This window comes from Heliconius melpomene, chromosome 3 (genome assembly GCF_056956725.1).
Source record: "Heliconius melpomene rosina isolate 202511_hmr_F chromosome 3, ASM5695672v1, whole genome shotgun sequence".
Classification (NCBI taxonomy): Eukaryota; Metazoa; Arthropoda; class Insecta; order Lepidoptera; family Nymphalidae; genus Heliconius; species Heliconius melpomene.
In genome coordinates, this window is record NC_140391.1 from 5,245,009 (window position 1) to 5,263,128 (window position 18,120).

Sequence of the window (18,120 nt, forward strand, 5' to 3'; positions counted from 1 at the left end):
TAAAACAGGGTTGCCTGGAAAATTCCTGGCGCAAACAGGGGTTGCCAGCGTTTGAAATATTTTATTCCGGTTCCGTTTGACTATGAGAATAGACGATGAAATGCGCGGCCTGCCTCATTTTTTAAAGTAAAATATTATATAATAGAAGGTCAATCTTAAAATCAATGTTTATTCTAATTGTTCACCTGTTAAATGATGATTTTAATCATATTAAGTACACGCAGAAAACTATTTAAAGATCATGGGGCAGAAGAAATCATCCTTATTTTTAAAGTAAAATAATGAATCTATAATATTGAGTCTTTGCAAAATCTATTTTCTAAATACTAATATTTATTTATTAATTTAAATTACCATTTTGAAACAATTAAATTATCTAGTTAAATAAATGTTTACAAATATTGATCTACTATAAACTATTAATATATATACATATACATCATGTTCCCTTAATATAATGAAGGGTGACCATTATTGTGGATATTTTTTTTATTAATTATATTGAAAAATACATTTCAATGAACTCTCTCTCTCTTCGTCCTCTACTTGTTTGATTTGACAAGGCTTGCCGCAATTTTTTTTTTCTCACGCAATTTTTAATAATTTGCACCGGAAAGAAATATATATAATAGAATTATAATAAACAAAACTAGGTTAGCAAAATAAATTCGAAGAAAATCCGACAGTAATGCCGACTAATAAACGCTATTTACGGTTTATGACCAAGAGTCGGCAAATATCAATTAGTTGGCTATTTTTTACTATAGATAAACATTTTGCGGCGCGATACAAAGCAAACCAAATGCAATAAAATTATTTTCGAAGATGTATTGTTTCTAAATGCAATGAAAGTGCAGATGGCCAAATGAGTTGTTTTTGAGCATATTACTTAGTTACTTATAACCTTTCGTTTTGGAGTAAAGACGTTTTTACTTGACAAAAATGAAGATGTGTTTTTTGTGCGGCAGGAGTGAAAATGTGATAGAATTTAACAAGGAATCTCTCCAAAAGTGTAAAATTATGTTATTATTGTTTCGCCAAAAAATGAATTTTAAATACAGTGACATTTTTTTAAATAGTGACACAATGCACAGTTATCATTTACAGTATTACAAAAAGTTCATTGTTTTAAAACAAAAATATAAAGAAGTATTTTTTAATTATTTTCTAATGCAAAACGTAAGTATACTTTAATATTTAATATTATATAGTTTAATAAAATGTAGACAATTGTGGCCGTGGGAGTTGCCTCAGTTTTGATTATACTAAGTTAGGGACGTAGGTGAGTGATTACGCTTTATTATAATTATAATAACAATTCTTTCAGACCTAAATACCTTAAAAACTATCAGCATAGACGGAGAAGTTCTTGCTAGCGACATTTTTTTATCTATATTTTTAATAGTTTTTATTAGTTGAATAGTTTTCATTTAGTTTGCAAAAACGTAAATATTCGTACCAAAAAGATGGGCGCCATAGTTCTTTCTACGGATACGGACGGCGTTGTCAAATCAAACAAGCAGAGGGCGAAGAGAGAGAGAGAGATTGTTTATTGAAATGTAATTTTCCACATTTTCTTAATTAATAAAAAAAATATCCACGATAATTGTCACCTCTCATTATATTAAGGAAACATGTTGTAATTAATACCTTATAGTAGATCGATATTTGTAAACATTTACTTAATTAGATAATTTAGTTGTTTTAAATAACCCTTTTATTTAACTAAATATTATTATTTATAAAATAAATTTTGCGAAGACTCAATATTATGGATTATTATTTTACTTGAAAAATAAGAATGATTTCATCTTTAAATAGTTTTCTGCGTGTACTTAATATGATTAAAATCATCATTTAACAGTTGAACAATTAGAATAAACATTGATTTTAAGATTGACCTTCTATTATATAATATTTTACTTTAAAACATAAGGCAGACTGCGCATTTCATCGTCTATTCTCATAGTCAAACGGAACCGGAATAAAATATTTCAAACGCTGGCAACCCCTGTTTGCGGCAGGAATTTTCCAGGCAACCCTGTTTTATAGTGTTCAGAAAAAAATAAGCTTTAATTTGATATATAATTCATTAAAAAAACACATGAGTGCAAATTATTAACATTTAGTGACATGTTTAAACCAGGCAACCCTAGACTTGCGGCAGACTGAGAGCTGGCAACCCTTAATTTTTCCAATTCCTTATGGGATTATCTTTCAAATGATGTGCGATTCATATAAAAAACGTATTGGTGCAATTTTCTCCAAAAACGAGTTACGAAAAAATGTAATTAAAGGTGATTGCGGCAGGATTCTTCCAGGCAACCCAGGTGTAATCTGTTCTACTAATCATGTTTTAATCATTAATATAGGTTTAATTAAGAAAACTCGTATATGCAGGATTCAACGGCCGGATCCCAGTCTATATCACATGCTTTCCCATTTGTAATATTTGTAGAATATTTTAAAAATTAGTTTATCATCGTTATACAAATATGCAAGTTTACTAAAATTTATGCCTTCACCTTATATTACGTAACCATACGAATTCCATCAATTCGTCAAAAATGAATTTTCATATGTTATAAACATAAAGAAGATCATATTTGTCCTTATCCACTAAAATGAATAGACTGGCATAGTGTCTAACTAGATATTACACTAGCCAGTTCAAAAGCACCTAGGAAATAAAAAGGTTATTATAAGATCGTTCCATGGATACAAGGATCTGGGGACATCAGGAGGTGATCAATCTACCGCCGTGGCAGTATTGACGTGGACGGACAACGGAAATATTGGTTCGGTGGATCGCACCCTATGAAGGAGGGTGGAAGGTGAGTATATGATCATTCTTATTGACACTTCAGTATAATTTTTCTTATTTGAAACATCAAACGAGAAATTGATGAATGTTATCAAAGAAAAATTGCATTAATTTATTTATTATCATTTATATAATATATATATTTTAAAAAAAAATAATATTTTAATAATACATTTATATGAAAGTGCCCGATGCCGTCGATTGAACCGGTAAGGTGTCCTAAAATTCACTCCTACCCTCTTGTCGACGGCATATTTTTTTATGACAGTCGATGCTTGCCATTCGATGCGCTTTCTATACTTTCCATAGTTTTCTCAGTTATTTCTTAATATTATTGTATTTTATCGTTTTCTACGTTTATATATATGTTTGTGGTTGACTTTTGTATGTAAACTGTGTCGTGATTTACTATTTGTGTTTTAATTATATGTACTTTAAAGTAATGCTTAATAAACTCAGTGTTAACCATGAGTAGAGTTTTTATTCATCTCCATCAACACTACACGGAGCAAGAGAAGACAAGCAAAGCAGCAGCAAAATGACATCGAAACAGGTCAGTAGAATTTTTTTAAATGTGAATATTGTACCCCAATGCTAAACATTTCGTAAAAAACAACATTTGAGGAAAAATAATTTTTAAAAAATCTCAGACGACAGCAAAATATAATTTTTATTTAAGGGTAAATCATAATCGGCTTACAAGGCAATGCTTTCTGAGTAAAAAAATGCCAGTCATTTTAAAGTGGACCAGACCAGTCGCTTTTATGATGCTTGAATAAAAATATATGAAGGTTTTTTTTTATATATTTTTAATACTAAAAAAACCATTAAACGTTTTTTTTCAAAAGTATGGGGTAAATAATGTTTTAAACATCTTCCTTTTTATTTTCGAGACATGTAATGGGTAGCGGAACTAAATGTGTCTTTTTACTTTAATGAAGAAACAAAAAAAAATAATTTCGCCAAATGGAAATCCAACCCATAACTATAGCGACGCCACAACGGTTTGTAATATTATTTATTTGTTGAAACTACATTTTACTTTATTTACATGTATTTTTGCATGTCTATAGATTACATTATAATATTTTATTTTTATTGTTGTTAAAAAAACAAAATCAGGTCTTACTTTAAAATAACATGCAAAAATTCAAAATGAGACTAGTGGCACAGGGGCACAAGTGTGCGGACTGTAGACGCGACAGGTTGTGTGTTCGATTTCCACTTGAATAAATGAAATATTTAATGTTTTCATTTTTTTTGGTGTAATTCTGCCTCTCATTATAGAATGCCTCAAGAACTTGGCGAAAAGTGAGGAACGGAAGTGTTAATGGGATCCTGTTATATGCGTAAAGATAAAAGAAGTCAAAATTTTCAATAAAAGCAACAACATGAGGTTAAGTATTATGGGGTACACTTGTATATTTTTGGATAGTGGAAACTTATCAGTATGTACCCTTTTCACAAAGAAATTCAATAAGGTATATTGCCGAAATCGGTAGTGCTCATAGAATATAAATATTTAGAAATGCTCACAGCTGCTGTTAAAGATTTATTTTGAATATATCTACATACGTGTACGTGTATAAAAGTGTTGTTTGTTTAAAAAATTAAATTATTTTACTACTAGTGGTGCCATTTTAACTATTAATAAAAAAATCGATTAATTATCATTTATTGGTACAGAAAAATAATTTGTTTAGTACCAGCTAGAGATCAAAAATAAATATGCAAATGTGTGTTCTAGTTCTTTACTTACTTCTTACTTTTTAGCTTGACGCTTGGTCCTTTATATTTCAGAGTAGACAGAGAGAATCTAGTGTTGGGACACTCTATTCTCCAATTTCCGCCCAATTTTCGACACAATTGCTACTAAAACTAATATGTTGCTACTAAAGAATGAGGAATTATTTCCAATAATTCATTTCCCCAAATGGAAATCGAACCGACATCCGAGCAAGCGTTCACAGGCCTCTAGAATCGTTAATAATGAAATTAATTACTATGAATTGCTTGTAGAAGCTTAATGGAATAAACATAGTTAAGTAATAATATACGAAACATAATTATGCTATTTCTATCGCTATACGTACTAAGGGAGGTAAAGACTTGGCAGGTTGGTTATGATATTGTTAAAGCGAGACGTCGAAGCCACTGACACTAAAAATACGTGACTGTTTTATACGATCCTATCTTACGAAAATCGCCCTAACGCTATATAAAGAGATTTAAATAAGCTATTCTTTTCCCGATCATGCATCTTTGTTTAATATATAGCAGGAATTACGCGAGGTGTTTTAGTATTATCTAATCGATTTATGAAAAAAACTAGTGGACCCGAACGCGGCTACGCCCGCTTGAACTATACGAATATTTATTAAATATATTTATGATATTATTTTCAGTTTTCAATAGAGAGATGGGTTAAGCAAGATCATTTTGGGTGACGTTTTATAACAACAAACTTTGCAAATCGTTGCTTAGCAACGGTCGCATAGCGACGGTTGTTATTAACATAGCGGAATAAATTGAATGTCAAGTTAATAAGTATTTTATTATATTTGTACATATCGAAAATATTACAAATATGAGAGAAAAAAGTATTCTATGTTCATCCCGAGACGCTCAAGTATCCTCTATATGAGTATTTTATCACAATTAAATCAGCGGTTTGGCCCTGATTGCGTAAAAGACAAACAGACAGACAGAGTTACTTTCTAATTTATAATATAGGTATGGATTGTGTAAAGCTTATACTACAAGCCTACAATCTGTCTTTTTTCATACTATACTATGTATTGAATTCATATAACTTCAAATGTTAATATTCAAATTTCCACTGCACATGTAACGTCATACGATTAAATAAGTGTGAAACATTTTTTAAATAACATTTCAGGTTTAAAATATCTAACGGTATTAAATTTAATGAAGTTCCAAGCTCATATATCCTTTCAGGTAATAGAAAACTTATGAGAAAAATACGCAGACTAGCAATATGAAGGTGAGCGTCTGACGCGGCGTCAGCGAGGGTCATATTGCTTTTCAGCTAACATAAAACCAGAACGATGCATTATTGTGGTTTATAGCCGTGAGGGCAGGTGTCGCCTACATTATCAAATATACACTTAGGGAAATGTTCACTTCAGCCTACTCTTCGTTTTTTTTTTCATATTATCTCCTTGTTTTTACTATGTAAAATTGTATGATCATATTTTTAGAATCGAATTTCAAATATTATTTAACTATTTTGTAAACGTAATGGTTATAGCTTTGATCCGCAATATAGGTGTATTGAATTACTTTCATGTCCCCGCTCTGACAAGACATCATAGTTCGACGTTGAGTTCTGCCACTCAAGTCACAACGTCTGGAAATCAAATGGTAAGTCGAGAACGTAGTGTTTTTATCAGCTTTTCTCTGCCTACCCTGTTTTATATAGATTACAGCGTGAAGCTGAAAATATATCGAGATAGAAAATAAAATATGTAAATATTCTCAGTTTCGTTCATAAAGAAAAAGAAATGACAATTGAATGAAAAATATATGTATGTGTATAACTAAGCAGACAAAAAAAATAACTAAGTACAAAAAAATACTCGAAGTTTTCAAAACATACAAAATGGACGAGAATTAAAGTATCGTATTCTACCTGTAATTACATTGGCCCGCGCTTTCATTTTACGCTGTCTAGGAACGACGTGTCGCTGTGTCGTTTGATACAAAATATGACATGAGCAGTAGAAGCAATAGAGTTTACTTGCAAAATTGTACTTAAAATAAAATTTGTACTTTCACCTTTAGAAAATGTTCATTTTATTCTTGTTTATCCTATTGTATTTGGTTTTTTTAATATCCAAAACTGTCAATTTAAAATGACATACATATTTGAGAAATTCTAATTCAATTATTTCTCCCATTTCATGTCTTACTAAAATTGTAAGCCACTGTCTTAACAAACTACGATAGATACACAGTGCTCTTTATTAACAAAAGATATTAGTATATAAATAAAGTAGTAGATTTTTATGATTGAAACAACGATGTTGAAAGTAATATCAAAACACACTAGCGTGACAAGCCAAGTAAAAGACTGGAAATGTACAATATGTATATTACAAAAACCATTCATTACAAGTTGGTTAAGATATTCATAACTCGTAAGCCAATTAATTTCATCATCATCATCATCATCAACAGCCATCGATTGTCCACTGTTAGACATAGGCCTTCCCCAATTCTCGCCACCACACTCGTTCCTCAGCTCTTCAGATCCATCCGCTTCCCACTAATCTCTTTAGGTCGTCGGTCCATCTACCAGGGGGTCGTCCCACCGGACGTTATGTCCAATTAGTTTACATGCATGATACTTAGCACATTTATTAAAAAATTATGAGTAATTCATACGACAACGTTTCAAAATCGGCATTTTTGTAACTGACTCACGGGCTTATCAAAAACTTAACCCACTTCTAGATGACCTAGAATCTTGATATTTGGTACCAAAGTAATACTATTATAACACTATACAAATGTACAGACTATTATACATATGTGCAGGAAAAAAATTAAAAAATAACATCTTGAATTTTATCTGAAGTGAACATATAACTTGCCACCCATATATCAATAAGGAATAAAACTACAATATTTATCTCCATATAAAAACCTGACATTGAACTTTGAAACATAAACGATAATTTCTTAGTAGAAATCATTTATTATGTTGAAATTAGTCGAATAACTATTTATCACGTACGTCACATGTAATAATGCGAGTACCAGTATACGAGAATGTATCGGGCACAGAGACCGTGAGGCCATTAATTGCTTAGCGATATTATCATTGTCTCTAAATCACTTTACCTATAGATTTATTATTTTAGTTACAATTACCCTGGAGGTGCGCAAGGCCTGGCACACCTCCAGGTGACTGTAAATGTGAGCGGTTATGGATTCGATTCCCACTCGAGGAAATTAAATATATTCATTTGTCCAAGTCAAGTTGAGTCCAAGTCAAACCTCAAGAGTTCAATGTCTCAAGAATTCGGCGGAAAGTGGGGAACGGAAGTGTCTACGAGGCTCCCAGGTTCCCTCTGCCTCCCCTGGTATGTGCGGGATACAGCGTGAAGCTAAAAAAAACTTTTTATCCTGGCTTTCTCGTGTTTTGTTATTTTTGTAGATATTCAAGCTTGTTTAGTCCCTCCGGGTTAATTAAATGGGTTTCTAGTTTAAAATTGGACTTTTATGGCAGGTATGGTAATCTTTCAGCCAACCCTCTTTTCATATCCGGGCTTGGGGTGGACAATTACAACACCGATTTTGAAACTTATTTCCTCGTTTAGCTTTCTCCTAACTTATATATAGCTCATAAGATGTCTTCCTTACGAGATTATCCTGCGTAATTCACATATATTTTACTTCTAAAACTTAGTATTTCAAAGAAATACTTTAGTACACCTTAATACCAAGAATAATTATATTTTAGAGAAGCATTTCTTAAAAGGAATACATAGAAGATTATAACTATAAAGAAGAAAAATATATTAAATTTTTAAAGTTAATGACAATATCGAAGTGCTTGTGTTACCACAAAGGTTTTTTGTTTGCAATTTGAATATAGATATTTTAATATGTTTTTCATTATACAAAAACATTATTAGAAAATTATAATCTGTGTAATTTTCTCTAAATAAGTTTGGAAATGTTTTTGACAAGAAATTTATATAAAGAAGTCAACTAAAAAAGGTATATTTTAAAAGCTTTTATTTAACTTGCAATGTATGTATGTGGGTTCGGGTGAAATCTTGGAGCTCAATTTTGAAGTAGATATCGTCAACCGATTGAGCTGAAATTTTGTATACACGTTTACTTTGGATGACAATGCACGATAAAATATGTGACGTCATTCTAAATGTAATATGGCGGACCATGCAAGATGGCGGAATTGTTATTTTTAATGTATTTCTACAATATGGGTATCAAATGAAAGAACTCGTTGAGAGCAACTCGAAAAATAATGTGATGTCACTCTAAATCCCATAAGGAGGATATCGAAGATAGCCGAGTATCTATTTATTCTACTTCTACAATATAGATATTAAATGAAATGGGTCGTTGACCGTAACTCTAAAAATAATGTGACGTTATACTAAATCCAATATGGCGAAACATCTAAGATGGCGGAATAGTTATTATTTATGCACTTCTGCAATATGGGTATCAAATGAAAGATCTTGCCGAGAACAAATAGAAAAATAATGTGACATCACTTGAAATCCAATAGAATTGACACGATTCAAGTTTTTTGTGCTTTCATATAATGAAAGGTAAAAGGTTTCATATAATGAAAGGTCGCGCGATTTACTTGTGTAACTAAACTAGTGCTAATTTAATTATGTAAAATCTGCTATGTTTCAATTTTTAAAGTTTCAATTTAATTAAATATTGATTAATGCGACAAGCTTTTATGATCATATAAATTGTGTACAATGAGGTTATGAGTTGATAGTTAAAATTTAAAAGACAAATTTTATTTTCTCCTTTTTAGGGCTTTTAAATAAAAGCTTTTTCTAAAAATGATTTTTTGCTTATAATTTATTATATTTATAGTAGGAATTTCAGTCATTTTATAATAGGAATTTTAGTCTATTCATTGGTACCATGTTGATTCAGCTTGTTCTATTCAAATTCAACAAGTAACGAAACATACGTAAGAGCGAGATCCTTGTATCTAGAATGTTAGACGATTGGAATAGAACTACAAATTTCTATACACTCGGTGTGAGCAAATTGAAATTGTGATTTACACATTTGCACAGAATTCATTTTAAAATAACTACAGATTTCTATACGTTTAATAATTTACGATTTAGTATTTATATATATTATTATAAATAGACTTCCTCCTATATAAGTACTTGTGTCGATTTAAACTTATTTTATATTTTTCGATGTGTAAAATTGACCTCAATTCTACGTATATTCCGTTGCAATGCTCATTATGTTATAATAAATTTCTGCTCATATAATTAAATTAATTATAAACGCTATACAAAAGCATAAAACTGTAATGAATAATTGACGATATTATTTTTTCAAACCAGAAAGCCTACTTCATAGCAATATAAAATGTTGAATAGCCTGTCGGGTCAAATGGAACGGCAATAAATCGGTTAAAGTGACGGCAGGACGATAAGTGGCGATCGTTCGATGTGTTTGATAATGGAGGCGACACCTGCCCCTATGGCTATACGAGTACGATAAACCACAAAAATGCAATACGATTTTTATGTCTTTGTGAAACAAATAGACCTTTCTCAAATTATATTCTTATATACTGCAAAGTTATATTTAGTTAAGTTATATTATAGAAAGTTTGAAATGTGTTAGACTTGTCTAGTCTGTGATGGTGATCACGGACTAGGTCCACTGAGTGTCCTAGAATTTTCTGGCTATCATATAAAAAAATGGTAAGAGGAAAGATTGTGCGTATTAATAATTAGTCAATTTAAATACACGTATAATGAAAAAACACCCAAACAAGACGAAACTCAAGCTGTCCTCAGGTGAAGGAAAATATATTTTTTAATAATTTATACCATCGAATGGGAATCGAACCAACTACTTACTCATGTGTGTGCCACGGTAGTTTCACAGTTTGTTTAGAATAAATAATTAAATAAATAAAAAATATCTGTCACAGTCAGTCAGTCAGTTGTCTAGTCTGTGATGGTGACCACGGACTAGGTCCACTGAATATCTTAGAATTTTCAGGCTATCATATAAAAAATTGTAAGAGAAAGAATTGTGCGAATTAAGAATTAGTTAATTTAAATACATGTATAAAGAAATAACACTCTAGAAAACTCAAAAGAAACGAAACTCAAAGCCTTCCTCAGGACGAAGACAATATATTTTTTTAATAATTTATATCATCGAGTGGGAATCGAACCAACTACTTGCTCGTGTGTGTGCCACGGTAGTTTCACAGTTTGTTTAGAATAAAAAATTAAATAAATAAAAAAATATCTGTCACAGATAAAATATAAATCTTTATAAAATTTAAATGAGGAAACAATAGCATTCGTTAATTCCGACCACCACATTTGAACGTGCAACATTTATACCGCGCTCAGCACTTTGCTCAATTTGCTCACATTAGTGATGAAATTAATTAATTGGACAAGTTAAATGTACGTCACTATCAGTGATATGTATTATTACGATTTCAATACTGTATCATATCATTAAATTATGATATATTTAATATTTGAACAACTAACTATTGCCACTGGTTAAAGCTAGAATATTTTTATAAAAACTAATAAATTTTAGCACAATTTTGATGAAACTCATACAAAAGCTAAGTAATAACTTCTTCAAAATTTCCTAAAAGGTAATCTAAAACTATATATAATAGTATTTTTTGTGGTTTCCATTGAAAAATAATAGTTATTTATTTAAAAATAAGCTATTTATGCTAGAAGATAAACTAAATACTGCTATATTGTTGAAAATGTAATAATATACAATTTACGGCGCACTTTAGTTGGTAGAAAGGCACGAGAGTAGCGTAAAATACACCCAATACCACTACGCCGTTAAACATATTATTAACAAGAACATGGCTCTATTTAATAAAATAGGTAAACTAAACGTTATTGTCGATTATTAATAATTTCACACGGAAAATACAAATTATTAATATTATAACTTTTAATAACATTGTTAAATTTAATATTTTGCTAATTAAAACTTAATAAGAACGTTAGTTCAATATTGTATCATTGGTAGCAATTAATAAGGTCAACTAACAGTTCGGCTATTTCTTTCAAAAGCTAGCTTCAATTTTATTTCAGTTAAGTTTTCTCCAATTTTATATTTTACAAGAAATGAAATTGGATATTTATTTATTAAAGAATTCTGAATCTAATGTACGCAAGTCTTTATAAATGGCGTTTAACAGACAGACAAGGAGAATCGTACTCGACATCGCACTTGTATTCGTTGTTATTAAATTCTTTTCTGGTGATAGCAATCGTCTTATTCAATTACACGCGTAAAAGGCATAGGAATTGCCGACAACGAGTTGTGAGTGAAGAACGCCATTGAAAATTCAAATTTATTTTATTAAAGTGTGTGCTTCAGACGTGTGTGCGTGACTTTTCGTATATTCTGAGATAAGATTTTTCTTTCATATGTTATCTGTTATATTCGATACTTTATATTAATTAACCCATTACGCTATGAAGAATCTGTAATACATATATCTAAAGAAATATTTTTAAACTAAACAACGCTTCATCAAAATTTTCATATTTTGAAATAATTTGAAGTTAAAATTAACTTAAGAAATAAAGTAGATTGAGCCAGACAACGGTATTACTCTACAAATAATTATCGATTTTGTGATAAAGGAGTCAAATTAGAAAGTGTTTAGCATATACGGTAGATCATTCATTGTCTTTCGCTACTCTAAAACATATTTTCAAAATTTCTTTTTTTTCTTCTAACCATAAAAAAAAAATTAAATCAGCTTCACGCTGTATCCTGCACATAGCAGGATAGGCAGAGGGAACCTAGTGATAATTATACTTAAATTATTTTTATTTCCCTGCTCTGGAAAAACAAACTACCTTGACGGTAAATTCTACCACCGAACAAGCAATAATCGATTTGGACCAAAAGCGGAAAACAAAGAGTCTTGACACTAGGTAATCTATAACTACCCTACTATGCAGATCACAACGTTCATATAAAAAAACTTATAGTAGTAGAAGAAATATGATTACAAAATCTCATTAAATCTGATGAATAAAACATAGCCTGAACTAAATCAAATGTAAATGATTAATGTGCCTTAAAAACATTTACTTTATATTTAAGAAGATAAAGATACTATAGTAGTATTAAATATTACAATTACTATTTGATGGTTATTGATAACAAAACTTTTCTAAATATTTATTTATGCTACTTTTTTTTTTAATAAAAGTTTCTACACTAAGACAACATCATTCAAAGTGGCGCAGTGGTACAGCCGGTATAATATTTTTATTTCCTTATTCTCTGGTAAGTAAGATGCAGCTTTTATATTCTGCAGCATATCTTGAAAATTGGGTGGAAAATGGAAAACGAAGGCCTTTATCAGAATTGATTGATTCCTATGGATTTCTTAAAATATCGTTATAGTTTTTATCGTTTCTAAAATCCTAGATATATTTATATATTTTTTTTCTATTTACTTTTTGTTTTATATTTTATATAGCAGGGTAGGCAGCACCTAATGTTAAGATATTTCGTTCTTCACCAGATCTCAAGACAATGCCTGTTGAATGGCGGAATTCAACGGGCTTTGTTGAAGGAAGAAGAGAGTAACTTATATTCCCCGTGTAGAAAAACAAATCCACTACCATCGCACTTACTGTCAGACTGTTTCTGAACGGAAGCGGAGAGATTCATCAGAAAAAATTGTCGGTGTCAATCAAATTAAAAAAATATATTGGAGATAATGATTATTCTAGAATAGAATATGCATTTGTGTTTGAGAAACAACGAGCTAAGAAAGAACCCCGGGCGGTGATCAATCTACCTGACGTATCTATGGAGGATAATGGTCCATGCAATAAATAATAAATTCATTTTTAGCACGTTTGAAGTGCATTCGCTTTACAACAATTGGTATGCAACTTAATAGCGTGACATCGCCCGTTGTACATGATAAGTGTGGGTTCAAATAAAAAAAACGTCAAGTTCCAATGCCGTGATGTAAGCGACGAGGGTTCCGTACCAATTTTATGCTTATATGTCAACTGAAAATACAACATAAAATGAACATTAACTTTCACTTGCTCTGTCCGAGTTCCTCTCTCTACCTAACTAAATTTGAAATAATTCTTCCGTATATAATAAGAATAGTTCTTCCGTATATAAATAGAATATTCAATAAACTCCTTTTTTTTTGTTAGAAATTAGTTTATTGTGTATCTGCATGATTTGAAAATTATTATTACTTAAAATATTTTTATTATATATTTTTCAATACGTAATGTTTTGTGCGTATCAATTTTATGAATATAATTCAGGCATTTATCCACGTCTATTAATAAATTATTTTTATTTTGAAAAAATATTTTTTAAAGTAAATATTAAATGTCAACACGACTCCACTATACATAAAAAATAAGTATATAAGCATTCGAAATAGTTTTCTTTGTAATAAAAATAAACTTCAATACAAAAGACTATCTAAATTGAAAAATAACACTCGGATTCAGATATGTTAAATTATAATGAGCATCATCAATTAATTGTATTTCTTACATTTCCTTAAAATCGACAAAAAACGCAAACACGCCAGCAAAACAGAACTAGTTACAATATTACTCTAGTAAATAAAGACGCCAGTCATTAGAGTCCGTACAAAAAGTTTACCCCAATTGTCTTTGCTGAAAACAACTCTAGAACCTAATGATCGTGTCAGTCAATCTGTCCAGCAGTAGACCTAAACCTTTTAGAATTGAGAACGTACCTTTATTTATTGAGACAGTTCCTTTATATTTTTATTTTCGGAAATTTTTGATTGTCCAAAACTTAAAAAAAAACTAAATATATAACTAAAACTAAATATATAAGCGGTGTAATTGCTTCTATATAAATCTAACTATAGAAAGAAATAAGAAACAAGAATATATGTATAGATTTTTTTTATTTTTTCTCTTTCCACTTTTTATACGAGTATATTAGAACACTTTTTCAGTTAAGTCCCTAGTACTATGTGAAGTTGTCCTATAATTTATATGCGTTTATTATTTTAAGAAATGTAAAAATAGCAAGTATTTTAATATGTTTATATAGATAGAGCTTTATTTAAAAGATGTCAGGTGTTATTGCCAAAACCGTATCAATTATAAAAAGTATTAAGAAATCCCAAATAATAAAAATACTCTATAAACAGAAATTAAATATTTTGATTCTAACAGTTACATATACTTAGTGTATTTCATACATAAATATATGTTCTTTCAAACAATTTCTATTGTCAACCAAAAATATATGTTATCAATGAAGATTTGAAAAGGGCAATATTTTATGAGTTCATTTCTAAAGCAGTCAAGATACAATTAATGCCATTCCCAGAAACTCTTAACAAAATCAGTATCGGAGGAATACTTTAGAAGTTTGCAATGTTCTAACGGAAGTAATTGATTTTAATTCTTCTGGCAGTAGGAAGGTACTTTAAAAAGCAGCCGAGCGTTAATGAAAAATTATTATTCTCATTTGAAGTTGTAAGCGAAGAGTTGGCGTTCAGTTCTCGGGTATACCGACTAATAGCCGCTTCCTTCCTTTTTACCTTAATGTACCGGAACATGAAAACATTTTTTTCCAATATTTGTATCGAATTTGTCCATTTAATTAATTTGTTGAATAGATTTTCTGAGAATGATAGAAAATATGTTGCTATTTTTTAGTTATTTTCATAAAATTTATACCTAAAGTCGGGGATGTTTATAAAAAAATCAGCCAATAAATTATATCTAAATGCTTATACTTTATTTTTTAATAATTCTACAATTTTTATATAGTTTATATAAATTTCAAAGTAAACATGTTAATAATATAGTAGAAATGTAACATATATAAAAGGAAACTTCTTTTACAGGCTGTCACATTGGCTCAACTTTTCTTATTCAAATACACTATCATTCAGAGAATTCCCCAACAAACTTAGTTGTGAGCAACATCCGAAGTACTTTCAAACAAAACACACGAGTTTTAGATTCTAAATATATACAGTACGTCGTGTTGCGGATTTTTTACGGATAAGTTTAAATTAAAATTGGCTATATATACTCAATTTATATAGGGCAAAGATTTCTTTTTAATTATAGCTCAATGAACAGTAAATGTCAGAAACACTATTGCTTTATTTAAAAGATTAACATTGTTTTATAAAAGCATTTTTACTATTATAAGCTATTGTTCATTTAAAAAAAAATCTAAAGAAATCTATATTTTTTTCCACTACATCACTCAACGTTATATCACTCTTAAAAGTGAAATAATATTAACGTTAATTAGTTTACGTAAATTATTATTTTTTCATACTTTAAAAATATATTACCTAAAAAAATGTATCTAAAAATATTTTACTCCTTCAACTAAATAAACCTACTTAACTTTCAACTTCATTATTCAAAACCACCAAATTCACACTATATTTTCAATAGTTTTTCTCAATCTGTGCAAAAGGAAAAATAAATTATTAAAATGAAAGGCCAGGGCGATATAAGCTGTTTCTCGTGCCCATAACGATATGATAATTCGATTGCCCATTGTGTATCATTGAGGTCGCTCCCGGCTCGCCCCGCGGGAAATATAAATTTTCAAAGGTAAAAATGTAAAGGATATCATCCTGAATATTTTTATGGCGATCATATAGCTGATATCCTATGAATTTTCAATTTACAATTATCATTTTTATTAATAAAATAATTGAATATTTTAATATGGTACTACGTTATACGTGATACGTGTCGTTTTATAGGCTGGTGTTAAATATGATTTTAGTTTTCGTCAACTAGGTTAGAAGTTTTTTTGCATGGAAATAAAAAAGTTAATATTTCCATTTCCTCTGTTTTTTCTTTTTCACCGCTTTTCGGAAAATGGGCACGAAAATGTGTGTGAAAACGGTGTTTCTAAGCACGAGGCTTCCAGGTTCTTTCTGCCTACCTTGCTAATTGCGAGATACAGCGTGAAAATAAATAAACAAAACAAAATGTTTATATAAATGCAAATATTCAATCAATTAAAATTTAGTGTTTTCACTTGTCCTTATTTCACAGAAGTGTGAACTATTTACCGAGCATATTATTAAATCACCCAACACACCCCGAGCCGCGGCCGGCCGTCGAATTCATTAATCATTTCCATCTGATTTCACTCAGGTCCTGCCAATAAATTCTACGGATCATTATATCATAACAGCCATATAAAGGCAATATATTTTGTACAATCCCAAAATACAAAATATAATTTTCCTTCAACAAGAAAACATGATAGATCTTGTTTTAATATTTATATGACCATAAATTAAATATAAGCAAATTAGCTTCCTATTTTCGAAGACCCTATTAGTCCCCATGCTCAAACAGAGATACAAGTCGACCTAATAAACCCTTTTTTCTTCGAAACAATGAGTAAGCAGCTCTCATGTCAGAGGTCGACGAGTATGTGTTCTGTTTTTTAACTTATATTAGGCAGTAAATAATCTTCTGGTCCTTTAGCTTAACTGCAAACACGGTTGGATAATGAAGATCCTTACCCTAGCGATCCACCCATCACTTTTTGGAACGAAACGTTTTTGCTAAAGAGGGATTAGTCTACCCTCCTACCCTCCCGGCACGATTTTCCTGAGATGCTTTATCATTGGGGCTTCTGACTAACATGAGGTTAACTTGTAATCTTAGCTTTATTTGCTCGTTGTAGCATCTTAATGCCTTCAAGCTCTGTAATGAAGTGGTTTTTGTGTGCGACCCTTTTTTCCATTATCCTCTCCATTTTTATTTCAATGATGATATTGCATGTATACTTCTAGGTAATTACTTGTTACGTTGCATTTTATTATTAGATTTTTTTGTTTTTTACAACGATTTTTTATTTATTTATTTATTGATATTATAAGGAAGTTGATAATATAAATGTAAACTGTGCTTAAAAGTTCTTGTTTGATTAATTAATTTTGCTTCAAATTTATTTACGTTTTAACACGTATAATATTATGTTTATTATGATAATATTTCGAAATGTAAATTCAAAATTAATTTCAGCTACGTTACCCCCACCCCCACTCTACGTAATATCCGCGCAACACCGACGTAGCTGTACAAATTAATTATTAAGATTCATGAAAGTTGCACCTCATTATATTCGCTCATGAATAAACGCTGGCCTTTACGAATTCTGAATACTACGAGTACAAAGAGGATAGAGGGTTTTACATGCAAAGAACTATCCTGAGCCTTTGAAAATTTCAAGCTAATAATACGGGGCACGTACTAGAGTTTCTCATCAAATAGGCCGCTTCTTACATAAAAAAAAATATGGAATACTGTGAAAAACGTCGAGTCAATTTGCGAGCATTTGTCTGGTGGCCTTTATTTGTCGGTCGAGTGAACACGGGCCCCTGGCCACGGTAAATCAGCTTACATTTTTTCAAAGGTTTTCTGTGTTTGGCGGCCCGCGACTCGCGCATCACTGGAACATTTACGGGGTAAAAAACCACTCTGGACTCA

The 18,120-nt window shown here is 30.4% G+C and overlaps 1 protein-coding gene across 1 annotated transcript in view; it reads left to right on the forward strand.

The window, feature by feature from the left end:
- The first annotated feature begins 3,126 nt into the window (after positions 1 to 3,126).
- LOC146539934 (uncharacterized) overlaps positions 3,127 to 18,120 on the forward strand; it is a 146,938-nt gene continuing 131,944 nt past the window's right edge. Inside the window, exon 1 of the mRNA XM_085207793.1 lies at positions 3,127 to 3,377. The gene's annotated coding sequence lies outside the window, so the exon portion shown is untranslated. The remainder of the gene's footprint in view (positions 3,378 to 18,120) is intronic.